The sequence below is a fragment of the Numida meleagris genome, chromosome Z (assembly GCF_002078875.1).
Source record: "Numida meleagris isolate 19003 breed g44 Domestic line chromosome Z, NumMel1.0, whole genome shotgun sequence".
Classification (NCBI taxonomy): domain Eukaryota; kingdom Metazoa; phylum Chordata; class Aves; order Galliformes; family Numididae; genus Numida; species Numida meleagris.
Window position 1 is genome coordinate 16,270,884 of NC_034438.1, and position 13,960 is coordinate 16,284,843.

At 37.9% G+C, this 13,960-nt stretch overlaps 1 long non-coding RNA gene across 2 annotated transcripts; it reads left to right on the forward strand.

Annotated features, from left to right (window-relative positions):
* On the forward strand, positions 359 to 10,770 carry LOC110389934. 2 transcript variants are annotated; one of them, XR_002433465.1, is made up of 3 exons: positions 359 to 428; positions 7,771 to 8,017; positions 8,262 to 10,770. It is a non-coding gene; the product is annotated as an uncharacterized LOC110389934 (long non-coding RNA). The 2 variants fall into 2 exon arrangements; XR_002433466.1 differs by lacking the exon at positions 359 to 428 and adding an exon at positions 7,285 to 7,433.

Sequence of the window (13,960 nt, forward strand, 5' to 3'; positions counted from 1 at the left end):
TCCCTTGCATTTAATGATTGTATGGCTTCAGGCTCACCATGAGAGGTGGCGCTGGGGATCACTCTGCCATCCTGCCAATGCAACCTGCCCAGCCTGCAATTACAAGTGACATCTGGAGAGAAGTGTTTCCTGTGGAAGGGCCACAAATTGACATTATCCCAGAAGGCAACAAAGACCCCACAAACTGTAGGTTGATGTATTGGAACTGCTAAGTCATGGCCTGAATCAATGATTTAATACCTGGTGAAGGGACACAGCCAGCTGTGGGAGCACAGGTGGAAGCAATTCACCTGTGTGATCGGAAGGGGTAGAACCTGGTTCAGCCACTCCCTAAGCTTCATTTTAAAGGCTGGCTGCCCTAAGGGAAGGATCTTTACTTGGAGGTTCCTCCTTTTGGAGTATTTGGAAACTCCTCATCCTCGGGATTGGTAAGCAAGCCTTTCTTTCTTTAACTGAATTGTGATCATTACTCTTTTTTGAGTAATTTAGATGTGATTAGCTGCCTCACCTTTCCCTACAGTTGACATCTGCAAAACACAAAGCAATCTCTAATACTCATGTAGAACTAAGGGAATCTCCTGAAAGAGAAAAGTAGTCACATTATTTCTTCTGAAATGTCTGTGCCTTTTTGTCTCTGTTTTTTAGAATATTGAGTAGGACTCATCACCTATATGAAGTCATCCATACAGAGTTATTCACCTTGGGTTTCCTTGTAGTAATGAGTGAGAAATCACACATTTATGATGTGATTCATTTAAGGAAGACTTCTGAAATCTAAAAGCTAAAAATAACTCTTTCTTTTCAAGGATGTATAGGTACCTTTGAGTGAGTAGTCCATTTGGTCAGTTTGCTCACATGCACTGTGTGTTTTCTGATTCTGAAAAAAAAAAAATGGATATTTCACAGAAGAATCCAAGAAGAAATGTGAGAATGAATACATAATTGGGAAATCTGTCCTACACTGAGTAAGTGTAGGAGTCAATGCTATTCTGCTTTACCAAGAAAAAATTAAGTCAATCTGGTCATAATCTGTAATCTATAACATAATATCAATCACTTACTCTTCGGTTAAACAGACACCAGTGAAGAGGTTGTATTAGAAGATAAATTCAGAGAAGGAATAAGGAACATGTTTTCAGTAGTAATGTTAATTAAAATTACAACAGTTTAGCAAAATGAATCAAATATTGTCTTCCTGTATCACATAAAACCAGGAAGATCCCAGGAAAAGGTACAAATTAAATAAGACCTAAGTGCTGGACAGGGAAAAATGATATTATATATCACCACCTGGGAAAATTTAAGTTAAATCCCAGTGAACTCAGCTCACAATTTTTGGAAGCTCTGGACTTCTTTTCTAATGCCAAAAGAACAATTTTACTGTTCTAGAAAGATAAGCCTTGTCCAGAGGTATGAGCCCAAGTCAGTGAGCCAGAAACGCTATGTGTCAAATCTAGTTTTGTCTCTAGCTCCTTCTATTGCCTTGGGCAAGTCACTTAAACCCTAAGCTAAGAACATTAGTTGTTTAAGAGCTATATGCATGTGAAGTATATTCATTTTCAAAAATCTAATCTGTCAAAATCCATCAGTACAAGCAGGAAAGTGAAGAAGTCCAGCCTTGCGAGGCTGATAAGGAATTTTGGGAAGTCACGAGCAATGGCAGTGCCAGAGTACATGAATTCCAGAACAGAATGGGGAAAAAGGGGATTTGAATCAATCTAAACATGTTGGGACTTATACTTTAAGTCATAAAGTTTTACTCACCTGATATCAGATATTTCTCTGCAGAGTACATAGTGAAGGCATGTGTAATAAGGGGAGAAATCCTACACTGTGACTCTCATTCCAATTGGATGAAACATAAAAAATTATAAACCTGCCATGGGTACACCAAAAAAACTGGAACAAAGAATGACTCTTGAAAGCTTTAATATACTCCCACTAGGAAAGAATGAGAAAGAATTGAGATAAACAATAATCTAAATTCTGCTCCTGATAGCATGCATGTAAAAACATAACTTGAAGACTTATTTGGGACAGAAATTGATGTCTCTGTGAGCCTGAATTCTGGCCAGCTTTTATTTCAGCTGGGAAGAAGAAAACGTTTATAAATTCTGAGCAGCCTACTGTTTATCTGCCTTCAAAAAGACACAAACTATGTGCAAGCCAGTAACAGGCTTCCAGTCATACTGAGGTGCTGAATTGTACCGAATAACATACACTGACAACAGCATATATTCTGGTAGCTGGAGCATGGTTTGTTACATTCTCTTGTCTCTGTGTCAGTGCCAGTTCAAAGGCGTCAGGGCAAGCTGATAATACATACAGATTGCACTGAGCTTTATGAAAGGACATATTTCTCTCAGAAAACAGACAGCAGAGGCAGCAAGCAAGGCTAACAGCATGGGGCTTAGAGTATGCTATTTTCATGACCTTGTGCCTATCATGGACACATCTTTGTGGTTCCATTTATCTTCTCCAACTCATGGCACTTCAGACTCCCTAGAGCCCAATTGCCCTGAGTTCCTCAGAGGGAGATATGGAGAGATGGGCTGCACTGATTGGTGAGAGAGCCCAAGAATCTCATGCACCTTCTGAGAATGCCTGACTTCCTTATTGAGTACACGGCATCCTCATAAGGCCTGAGTTTCTGACTTAGGTGCTATAAATGGCATGAAAGCAGGATAAATCCTCACTGCATTGCTGGCTGATTTGATTGCTCAGCTGTGTGATGGAAATAATCAGATCTGACAAGGGAGATGTGAAGATACAACAGAGACTATGAGGAGCTCAAATGTTATGATAATAGACATTGTACATGACCTTAAAGTAGATAAATATGAAACAAATTATTCACATATCTTTCATTAGTTCATCACAGAACCATTCTGATTCCAACACAGCTGCAGTGACCTACAGTTTTTTCACATGTTCCTCTCCTTTTTTTTTTTCCTTTTATCTTTTGTTTGTATTTAATGTGCTTCCAGGGATAAATTTTAGCTAAAGCTGCATTATTCAAGAGTAATAAATAAAAATGCTAATAACATTTTTTTCTACTGAACCTCATGAACATTCAGGCTTCCCCATCCCATTTTAAAACCTCCACCCTAGGAGTACATGCAGCACTTGTGAAGAACGTCTGGATAATGAGTAATTCTGAGTCACAAATAATGCTTCCAGATTCTCAGATTTGGCAACTGAGATAGGATTCCCTATGTCTACTGTATCCAATCCTTTCCTTCAGCTCTTCCCCCTCAGGGGCCCTGATTCTGTAGGCACATCTAGCAAGCTGGTCCTTCCATCTACATGAAGCTTTACTGATTTCAGAGCATCCTGTCCAGGAAGACAAGCAACCTGCTTGTCATAGCAGGATTTTTCCCATCTCCTTCAATATATCAGCTGCTAAAACACAAATAGATGCCTAAGTTCCTATGAAAGCAACAAGACAGAGGTGCTTATGCAAGTAGCCAAGTATCCAAATCATGATTAAAACAACTCTTTCATCTGCTGAGATGTTCCCCACTGTATCTTTCTGTGCTCCACGAGAGCCGACTCAGTGACATGGGGTGCCAGTTGCTATCAAGTGCTTCATGCTGTAAATCAAGGATCACAAATCATGGTACAGAAATATCTGTAGTGGTGCAGCTTGTAAGTGTGTGAATGCACAGAAAATGTATTTTACGTAAAGCGTCTGGAGCTGCAGCTATAAACATCTCCTTTTGGAAAGGAAATCTTAATCTAGGGGAGAAGAAGTTCCACTGCCTTTAAGGATCACTGTTTATTTGATCTTTGTCAAAGCAAATTCTGTAATCTTAGAAGTGGAGGCAGTTCTTGTTGCAGGAGAAAAATTACATGCCATGCATTGATTCTAAGCTTATGATTTTCTTTACACAATAACTACCCTCCCATCTAGTTGTCTGGTAACACCATCTGTCTCATTGCCATCCATGTGCTGCCTGCCTGGCAGTGCAAGATGTTCATGTTTGCTGCCACAGCTCCCATGCCTGAAATGTAATGTGTGCACCACTCAATGGTATGAATGTGGACCTGAAGCCCTTGATTTCTCCACATAAAGTGCCTGAAAGAGACTAAAAAATCTGCATAACAAACCTAAGGATAATTGCAGTAAAGCACTAGTGGTACTGTGTAGTGTGTTTCAGTCAATGCTGTTGAAAAAGCATGTTCGAATTGTGAGAGGATCGCTTGCTACTGATTTTAATACCGTAACTGTATTCCACTGTTGAAGTAAAATATTTGACTGCTTTTAAGTACTGTAAATCTGGGCAAAATAACACAGTAAGCAGATACACTTGTTTGTGTTTTAGTCGTTACTTTACTATTTCCTCCTGACTGAGAGCCATAGGGTCACAGTGAGTTCAAGGTATAGCTGAGTCAGTCCATTCATCTGACACAGCAGTCCATGGATCTGCTAAAGGGGCTGGGCTTTCAGTCCTTACTCACCAGCTACAGGAATGTAGTACAGGAGATACCTACCTGCGTCAGTGGGAGCTGCATCATTCAGGGTGGACACACAGGGATATTTTGCCCTAATTAAGAATTTTTCAAATCCACATCCTGAGGTTGGGTGAGCAGATCTGGGTGTTCTCCATAAGGGAGTCAGTGTTCCAGGGCAGATCAAAGCCAGGTGATACTATGACAACATGTCACATTGTATGCAGCACAGCATAAGGAAGGGTTCTTAACATCAGACAAATGATGATCCAAAAGCATTCATTGCTCAGTCACCATCCTCACCTTCAAGAGAGAGATTGGAAAACCTATGTCATTGGAAGCATGTACACTGTGGCTTCTTGGCTTCTCAGCTGATAAAATGGCAGTACTGAACCCTGCTGAGGATTTTCCATTTCTATTTTCTTCATTGAGAAAATTAAGAAATTAATAATTAAAAAATAATTAATGAAAAACTAATAGTAATTAAATAATTATTAAAAATTATACTAACACTAAGCTGAAAGGCAGATTTTTGTAAGGTTCCATCAATAGTTTGTCATTTGTGACTCAGTGATAACGACTCAGTGTGTCACACTCAAAAAGCAGTGTTTGCTCCCAGATCTATTAACGCTGTTATCACTGGATGGGATTCAGCAATAAGTGCCTGGCTGAAGAATTGAATGCAGCTTAGTCATTCAGTTCCAGAAAAGGTGACCCTGTCCTAAAAACATTGCCTCCAATTACTATAAAATTAATGGAGAAAAGATGGGGTCTTCAAGACATCTTGTAAGAGATTCAGTCCAACTACATTAGATACCTCTGCCTCCACAGATTCTGTAGAAACTGTAAGTGCGTGATCTAAGAGAGCCTTCTGCAGCCAAGTGAGGGCCTATCAGGAAGGTCTAATGTTCCAGTGAGTCTGAGAGTTTTGAGTCAGAGCTCTCATTGCTCAGAAAAGTCACGTACCTAGTGAGTTCAAGTATACTTTCTTCACCTTTTAAAAAATGCAAAAATAAGGGGACAGAATGAGAGACTGTGTCTCTCCCCCCAGAGACAAGACATACATATTCAAAGATAAAACACAAGTATCCAGCTAGAACTGAATATTAAAAGCCTCAGTCTCTTCTTAAGTTTGAATCAATTTAGTACCCTGTTTTTCTTCCCATCTTGTATCTTTTCATTTAGGATGGATATTACGAAAAAATTTTTGCTGAAAGGGTTGTGAGACATTGGAACAGACTGCCCAAGTAAGTAATGGAGTCATCATCCATGAAGATATTTAAAAGATTTGTAGATGTGGTGCCTAAGGACGTGGTTTAGTAGTAGACCTGGCAATGCTAGGTTAACGGTTGGACATTATGATCTTAGAGGTTTTTTCTATCCTAAATGATTTCATTATTTTCAGTGTAGACAGAAGGGCAAGAGAGTTGCAACCAAATTACTGTGTTTTCAAACAGTTCACATCTTGTCAGCATCAGGACAGCACAATAACAACCTGTTAGACAACTCTATGTAGATAATTTTTCGATATAGATATTATCCACTATGCCAGCTCAAATTACCAGACTTTCCTTGTTATGTAGGAAAAAATGAGGCAGCTTCCATACTGGAGGCCCAGGCAGTGAGGTTAGAGTTAAGCATGGGCTCTTATGTCATTTGTATATATGTGACCAGATGTGGACAACTGAAGCTGGCACTTGGGAAACTTGTAGAACAGTCATGGAAAAGTTTATTAAATTTATGCACCTAGACATTGATAGAAAAACATGGTTGTTTTTAATTAGCTGCAATGGAGGCAGAGTTTAGCTATATCCTAGTTTGACTGAGATTTTGGATGCTACCTTCTTGTTAACAATAATCTTACTTATAGGAAAATAATATAAATTATATATTGAACTATATATTATAATTTATATATCACCAATAATTAATTGCATTTCAAACCATATTAGAAATGAAAATAATATTCTGGCAAATACTGCACAGTGTTACCTTCTTTGGGACACAATTTTTTATTAATTTTAAGATAAATTATTCTTAGACTCTATTAGAATTTTAGACTTTATTGTTTTACATACATGATCTTCAGTATGAGCTGTTTAACTTGAACTTATTGGAAGTTTATAATCTCTTGCATTTCATACTCTTTCTTGAGTTAAGTGGGTTTTTTTCCTTCACCAATGGTGTCTACCATTCTGTATGTCTATTCTGTATATCTATGGTGTCTATGTATCTCTAAAATTCCATTTATTAGCTCTGTATCATATTGCAGTTTTCGATGCTCAAAGCTGATTCTTTTGCCTTTGCTCGCATTGGGTGTCAATTTACTGCATGATAGAGATGCTTTAGGAGTGATGCATGGCTGAATATATGAAATATAAAAATTTTACCATAATAATTGTAAATGAAAATGAAAACCAGACCCAGGGCCATACAACAGTACAAAGTAAGGTTAGATCAGAATACTCAAAGACCTTGACACATCCTGGTTTTGTTTTAACTCAAAACTTGTGTAAATCTGTAAATCACAAGTGAATAGAAATATTCAGATCAATCAAGAAAGTGAGAAAGTGGAAGATTTATCACTGTTTTAACCACAACACTCGATGACAGAAATATCAGCTTATTTGCGTCTCCTCACTAGAGTGGCTCTCTGAATTGGCTGCCCTTCAGTTATGTTTGTCGTGATGACTGAACCATATAATATCTAGATATGTGCCTTAAGTGGATAACAAAACAGCTGTGACACTGTGGATGTCCAATGATACTGGATATTCTGACTGTTTACTTGGTATGTCTCATAATTTTAGGCAAAAATCTTTATAGGTGCTCAGAACACACAACATGAGATGAGGAAAGCAGAGTCAGGAAACAACCTTAGCAACAAGGAAAAGGAGAGCATAACTGCACTGCTGTCCTACGCCTTACGTGTGTTATGCTCTATGGAGGTGGACTGGCTGTGTTGCTTGCAGTCTGCTAAGGTAACACACAAATATTTTCCATGCTGTTCTTTCAGCTCTTTCTCAGATTTGCACCAGCAGGAAAAAAGACAGGATAAAATCTAGATGAAAGAACAAGTAAAAGCAAAGATTATCATTGGTATAGACTTCTTAAAGCACTTTGTTTATTTTTGTTTTCCTTCTATACAAAGGCTGGCTAGGTATTTTAAAGAGCATTGTTAATTCCTTTAAATCCTTGAGTTCTTCAGGAACTTTCTTTGTTTTGAGACACTGAGATCCATCTTCTGTATGGGAGGAATTAGGGTCAAGTTATAATAACAAACAGATTTTTGAAAAGCCTTTTCTGTTTTTTTTACAGGACCATCAGAAAATGAAACAGAGGCCTGAATGGGGTTGACTTTGGTTTTGGCGTGAACAAAAGTTCCAGAATTCTTAAGGCAAAAGTAAACAAACTTAATTCAAAAAATTACATAGGCCAGTGTTTCAGCTCAAGCTAAAGACATTCTCAGAACTGTTCCATCTGCAGAGAGAATTCATTTAGGTTTCCGCTGGGCTCGTGCAATTGAATTCTTCGCAGTGATAGCCAAGTTGCACTGGGGATAGAGGTAAGTATCACAAATAAATCAGTGGGTTCAGGAGGAAAAAGAAGGAAAGAAGCTTTAGTAAAATTTCAAGAATGGCCTGCACAGATTCCCTGAAAAAGAATGTATGCATTTTCATAGCAAACAGCTGCATAACCATTTTGAAATATACCTTAAGTTGGGATTGTCAATTAACATATATCTTGCAAAATAGGTAAAAAGTGAACTTTAACTCCATAATAGTTTTTCTCTTCTCTTAATGCCACAGAATTTCCTTTCTGAAGACTGCTCCAAGAAAACCACTAAGACGAAAATGGATGAGGGCACAAATTAAATTGTGGCGCAGCTTTAAAGCAGTTGTGATGTGTTGCAAGATAATCCAGTCTTCCTTAAGTACATATTTAGTATCGTGGTGAAGGTTGAGTGAAACAACATTGATGCTGCTAGCCAGCCTCCTCAGAAAGGGCAAACAGAAGAGGCATTTAAAGTCCTTTTTCAGTATAAGGCTCATAAGACGGCTGAAACAAATTAGTCACTATACAAAACTCTGTCCCTATGCAAGCCTAATCAGAAGCTGAGCTACACAATGAAGGACGTCTGCTGGGAGAGGTCTATAAATTCATCTGAACTTCATATTGTTTGGTAAAAGTGCTCCTGTGTTTATGGCCAGAAGCAGCTAAATACAAGCAAAGAAGCCAGAAAGCCAGCAAGACAAGTACTTGATGTTTGAAAGAAAACCAACTCATGGAATGAGGGGGACAGAGCATCAACTGGAAAAAAAAAAAAAAAAGGCTTGTATCTGTGAGCAAAGAAATGCCTTATCTTGTTTGACCTATGTCCAGTTCACAGAATCAGAATGTTACTTGTACTCCTGGTTTAAAAAAAAAGAAAAAAAAAGAATAACATTTTAAAAAGTATATACAGATATATATATTCTGTCATCATTGAAACAGTGTGCAAAAGCATGAATGTTGGCTACCTGCTCTGTGAAAACAGTAACAATGGTGTTAGTAGTGAAATCCTTTTTGAAGAGGAAAAAAAAGGTATCCCCATGGGAAGAAATTGTGAGCTGAGATTCCAACTGAGCATGCTAAATTCAAAGATAGCCAAAGGTGCTTTCCAGTTAGAGGCTGAAACTTAACAAAAATTAAAACAGTATCTAGAACAAACAAGAATTAAAACAGTATCTAGAAACTTCCCAGAAAACATTTGGAAGAAAAAAAAAGGAAAAGAAAGAGGAAAACACCTCAGTTTCTCAGCCACAAATTGTCTAGATTCATTAGGAAGGCCAATAACAACATAGCCATTATTTAGCAGTAAAAAGAAATCAAAAAGGTGATCAGCAATCTGGGTGTTGTGGATCATAGGGTTTCCTAGAAAATAAGGGAAACTAAGAAAAATGTAGCCAAATTTGAACTTGCTAAAAAAGTTGAGTTTCAGCAACGACTCAAGGAGCAGATGGTTCACACTGAGAAGAAAATCAAAAGATCACAGACCTCACTGGCAGTTAGCCCATGTGGATGGAGCTGGGCCAGCTGGAGAACTGTAGTAAGACAGAGCAATCACAGTGTTTTTCTAGTACATCTGTAACTCTCAGAGTGGAGAATTTGGATTGTCAGAGGCTTCAATTTGCTTCAACTGCCCAGACCTCACTGCAGACTGCAAGGGTGATCTTTGTACCCTTCATCGTGATAGTCCATCACGATTTCCTGAACTGGTTTAGAAGATGCTCAGTGAGAAATCAGTAAACTACATTGTTAGTAGAATTTCCAAAATAGTACCAGATCTGAGTGTTTAAAAGCATATTACTCAGAAATCCAAGGAGGGTTCTTTTTTTTTTTGTTACTTGAAGAAGAGATAAGGCATCTATAAAATTCCCCAAGCCCAAATCTGAATCTGATGGAACAGTGGATAGGCTCAACAGCTGGCTACCCTTTTAAAACATCAGCAGTGGGACAAGTCCCAGCACATACCATCCTTTGGTCGTTTGTTAGCACCACATTCCATCACAGCACAAAACATGCCCTAACCCTCCCAGATCTTTGGTATAAGCTAAGGAACAGCTGAAGTGGTAACTGCTGGAGAGGAAACATGGCATTTGGACCACTTGCATTGTACTGACATTTGCAATCGCCAATTTTGAAAAGTTTACAGCATTTGCTAAATAAAAAGTAGAGACAGACTAATGAAAAAGAAGAGAGCAAGACATAATGTTGCGTACAGGAGCTTTAAAACCAGGCTACCTGGTCTGTTTCCTGAGGGGGAAGGGAGCGGGGGACGTGGAGTGTTATACAGCTTTAGGTTCTAAGCATTACGTTTGTGTAATCCTGCCCAGCGGAGCACTAACAAGCAGATAGCCAGACCCCTCTGGTCTTTCAGGTATTTCATATCCAGACAGTATAAGTGCTTAGAGGTCCATAAGCAAAATGGGTGCCAGGTTGATGGGGAGTTAACTGGTGGCTGACCAGGCAGCTGGCACTGTTCTAGACCTCAAACCACATCTTAACAATTCAGTCCCAGTACAGAACACATTACCCCCAGAACTATCTGAGAAAGGAGCAGGAAGGTAATAACTCACCAGGACTACATTCTAAAACCAGACATGAATACAAAACACCAACTTCAGCATTCTATATTTGCAGTCTCAGGGTAGGCATATCCATTCTCAAAAATAAGTAAACAAAAGAGAGTACTGAAGAAACTAGTATTTTGTAGAACGACTGGTAATCACTGGAAACAAATAGCGCTATTCTTTTGATGCTTATCCCTGTAAAAGTCTTAAACTGTGTTCACATGGAGGTAAGATATGTATGAATGCAACAAGGACATTAAGTCCAGAATGCGCAACATCCATGTAACTTTCAGTGCAGGAGCTCCTTAACTTCTATAAATGGTTGAAAAAAAAAAACCATGGTAAATGAAAAATAAACTCTCAGTGAAGCAGTATTTCATTTTTCAGGAGATAAGGTTGTTTTTTTTAGGGCAAAGTTCTTTCTAGGTCACAGTATTTCTTAATAATTAATTCCCGGATTGCTCCAGTGTTGTCCTTTTTATGTTCCTATTTTGGAACTGCCCACAAGGACAATTTGCTGAAAGGGTCATTGTTTGGATCCAGTTTTGGTAACACACTGTTCATGAAAATTGGGTAGAAGCATGGAACTACAGTTGCCATGATCTGCCCTTGTAACACAGTATTTGAAACCCCCCCTTAGAAAGATAAAATATAGGATAAATCAGTTATGGATCACCCTAAATATTTATCTACTTCATAAAATACTGTATTAAGTACAACAGCTCAGCAACAGTAAAGGATGCATGAAGCCGAAACCTCAGAACCATATACTTCCTATGATATGTGTTTATTCTGGCTTACCAGAACAACGCATGTAAACCACTGCAAAAAGAAAGGGAGAAAGGAAGAATTCATTTGAGAAGAGAAAGAAATCAAAACAGATTTGTATGTCATAGAAACACAGAATAATAGAATGGCTTGGCTTGGAAGGGTAAAAAATGCTAGTGAGGTTATTAATTAAAGGGTTATTTTTTTTAAGCATTTAAAAATTCAAACAAGAGCATAATGAGATTTTCAAAAGCATTGAGGTCTGTAAGCCCAACACATATTTAGATCTTGGTGCCACATAATTTTTGGATATTTAGAACAGAATAGAATAGAATATATTGTCATCATGTTTTGTACTTACATCTAGTATTAACCACAATTTATACTGGCCCAACATTATATCAAAACAACTAGGTGTGGACTGTATGGTTCTAAAGATAAATATTTTAAGTGCAAGAAATAACAAAATTCTAATTTTGTGAGCAGAAATAGTATGTATTAAAACATGAATGAGGTCCTGGATCAGCATGAGCTCCTGCTGACTATTAATCAGGGCTGCAGTCAGGATTGTGGTCTTTATTAAACAGAGGAATTTTTTCCTATCTCACATGATCTGCTTTTATTGGTTAAAAAAAACCACACTTAATTCCTTATGTCTGCCTCCTCATAATGGAAGTTACATGGCAGCACAAATAAGAATGATGGCCAGGTTTCTAGATGAGCTGTGTTCACAATCCTTTCAAGTTAGACAGTTTGCAAAGTCTAGACTTCCTGCACCTTTGAAATCAAGGACTAAAGGCCAAGGTAAACAAAGAAGCTGTCTTTTTCTTCTTCACTCCTTGATGAGCTGGATACACCCTTTTGAATGCAGCAAACCAGTCAATCCACTGCCTGGTATTCTCTCCACCTCCTGTCTTCTTCCACTACATAATCCAAATACGTAGTTAGCAAAAGGTATCAGATGTTCCCTAGATAGTTTGTAAACAAAGTTGTCCAATATTTATTAAATAATTTATTAAAATTCCAAGCTACTTGCCTGAAGAAATAGCAAGCACAACAACCATGGTAAATGTTTTCAAATATCCAAAGGATGTAAACAACAAATATGCAGTAATTAGGTTGAATTATGTCCTGATATTGTGACATATTAGGTTTTGGAATAGTTCCCCTGGGGAAGTGGTTAGACTCCATGGAGAGTTTCAGAGCTGGAATGGACTAACTCTACTAAACTCTACTTGTTTTAAAGTAAGAAGCAATCTGACAAAGGCAGGAAGTTAAGTAGTTTAAGGTAAAAATAGGCTTCTCTCATACCTAAATTGTACCGTTTTGTTAAAATACATTTTTAGATGTGTTATTTGTATGTCAAAGTGTTGTACTGAAGTGAGTGGAAAAAAAATTGCAGGTGATATGACAATAGTATTTCAATCAGCAAACAAGTGGGTCACTAAAAAATTCAGTTACAGAGTTCATGGGTTTTGAAAAGGAAGCCTGCCTAGTTTTTGAAAAAAAAATCTCCTTTCTACACATTGACTTTTAAAATATGGGCTACATCTGCATTAATGAGTGACAAGGAATTTGAGAAATCTGGTGCACATGTGGCTTGGCAGGTGCTTTATATTGAAAGGCACATGAGGTTTTGTCAAATTGTGTAGAGCTGCTCTAATCATAACCTCTGAGCATCAGTCATTGTTTACCTTAATTCTATCATAAGCACATCTGGGTAACTCCTTAAAATAATGGTAAAGGTAATTAGTAATGAATTGAGTTGGAAATCTGATAAAGTACTTATGACATCCATATTGGTACCAAATGAATTCATCATGCTTAACATTGTTACAAAAACATCAGAGGAATTAATAATAATTTGTGCCAGCATTTTAGTGTGTTGCTAACATGAGATCGAGTATAATGAATGCTTTAAAAAAAAAAAAAAAGTATTTCAATAGCCCTGAAAAATTTTACGTCTGCATTTTGTTATTGCTAAAACACATAACTCTTTTTCATATATTACCATCCTTGGTAGAAAGGACAGGCACGTTAATTTTATGCATCTTGTCCAGTAAGTTTTCAGGATAACATTTTGTTGCTGCATTAGAAGAACAGACCACTGTCTGAACACATGCATTTCTCACTGTAAGAGCTTCTTGTTGGAGGCAGCGTACACAGAGTCTCAACACAGAAATTCATAAATGAATAGTTAAAGTAGAGATGACTCTTTACTGTTACGACTTGGTGCAGATGTAGTTGAAACTGGTGAACCAGTAAGTAGCTCATAGAATCACAGAATCATCTAGACTGGAAAAAACCTTCAACATCATTAAGTCCAACCATCATCTTGACCTACTGAATCCCACCACTAAACTATGTCCCTCAGTGCCATATCCACATGTCTCTTAAAAACTTCCAGGGATAGTGACTCTACCACTTACCTGACTGCCAATTCCAATGGTGTAAAAAAAATTCTTCCTAATATCCAGTCTGAACCTCCACTTCACAGGAGCTAGAAAGCTAGCCACATGGTGCTGTGGCAGTACCACTGTCACATGAAGTTTGTAAAAGCTCAGCACTGTAAAGTGGAATGTATGCTCTGAAACAAGACAAAGGCTTTAAGCAGTTTATTAACACTA